The following is a 1,498-nucleotide window of genomic DNA, read 5'->3' as shown; positions in this document are numbered from 1 at the left end:
GTCAAAATCACTTTTTTTCATTTTTTTTGCTCGTCAAAATCACTTTTTTTGCTTGTCAAAATCACTTTTTTTCATTTTTTTCACTCATCAAAATCACTTTTTTTCACTCATCAAAATCACTTTTTTCGCTCGTCAAAATCACTTTTTTCACTCGTCAAAATCACTTTTTGCTCGTCAAAATAACTTTTTTCACTCGACAACAATTTTGTTGTTGACGTTTATTTTCAGATTGCAATAACAATAAATATCTCATTGGAAGGTGTGTGTGTTTGTGTTTCTGATGATGAAATGATGCACTCGAGAAGTGTGCGTTTCCTAAAAGAGTTTATTTACAAAAGCAGCGTTAGAGCAGAGTGACCATGTCATCGCTGTAGGCGTGGCCCGTTGTCATGGTGACCAGGTCATGGGGCGGAGTCAGAACCACAACGGCGTCCGCCGCACCTAAGCACACAGAACACACGCGATGATGTCACTGCTGTGGGTGATGTGACAGAGCATCAGAGAGAGCATGCGGTCGTACCTTGCGTCGGTAAGATAGCGTGATGCAGATTGACGCTGACCATCGAATCACCGCCACCATCCGCCTCCAACAGACTGCTGTGAGTGAGCGCTTCAGCTGTCAATCACACACAGACACGCCCACAGTAAAACACCCTATATATTGTACTACAAACAATGCCCGTGTCCTCTTCTGTTTCAGAGTGATGAACCAAAACAATTACAGCGACTCGTTTGATTAACGTCAAACACTGACTTTACACACAATCCAACTGAAAATGCAAAATAACCATTTCTATTAATAAGAAAACATTTGGATGTTTACAACATTTAAATATCATGGAATTTTGAAGCTTGTGATTTCTGGAAATGCTATATACAGTGGGTACGGAAAGTATTCAGACCCCCTTAAATTTTTCACTCTTTGTTATATTGCAGCCATTTGCTAAAATCATTTAAGTTAATTTTTTTTCCTCATTAATGTACACAAAGCACCCCATATTGACAGAAAAACACAGAATTGTTGACATTTTTGCAGATTTATTAAAAAAGAAAAACTGAAATATCACATGGTCCTAAGTATTCAGACCCTTTGCTCAGTATTTAGTAGAAGCACCCTTTTGATACTTTTTTTCATTTTTTTTGCTCGTCAAAATCACTTTTCACTCGTCAAAATCACTTTTCACTCATCAAAATCACTTTTTTTACTCGTCAAAATCACTTTTCACTCGTCAAAATCACTTTTTTTCATGTTTTTTGCTCGTCAAAATCACTTTTTTTCATTTTTTTTTGCTCATCAAAATCACTTTTTTTGTTCGTCAAAATCACTTTTCACTCGTCAAAATCACTTTTTACTCATCAAAATCACTTTTCGCTCGTCAAAATCACTTTTTTTGCTCGTCAAAATCACTTTTTTTCATTTTTTTTGCTCGTCAAAATCACTTTTCACGCGTCAAAATCACTTTTTTTGCTCGTCAAAATCACTTCTTACCTTTTTTTT

General features: G+C 36.2%; 1 pseudogene; it reads right to left on the bottom strand.

The window, feature by feature from the left end:
* Window positions 1–132: 132 nt before the first annotated feature.
* Window positions 133–1,498, bottom strand: part of LOC107704366 (zinc finger protein 410-like) — an 11,818-nt pseudogene continuing 10,452 nt past the window's right edge.

Source organism: Sinocyclocheilus anshuiensis, unplaced genomic scaffold (assembly GCF_001515605.1).
Source record: "Sinocyclocheilus anshuiensis isolate Anshui unplaced genomic scaffold, SAMN03320099.WGS_v1.1 scaffold1115, whole genome shotgun sequence".
NCBI lineage: Eukaryota > Metazoa > Chordata > Actinopteri > Cypriniformes > Cyprinidae > Sinocyclocheilus > Sinocyclocheilus anshuiensis.
Note: the sequence above shows the minus strand (reverse complement) of the source record. Positions and strands in the feature narration are given on the sequence as shown.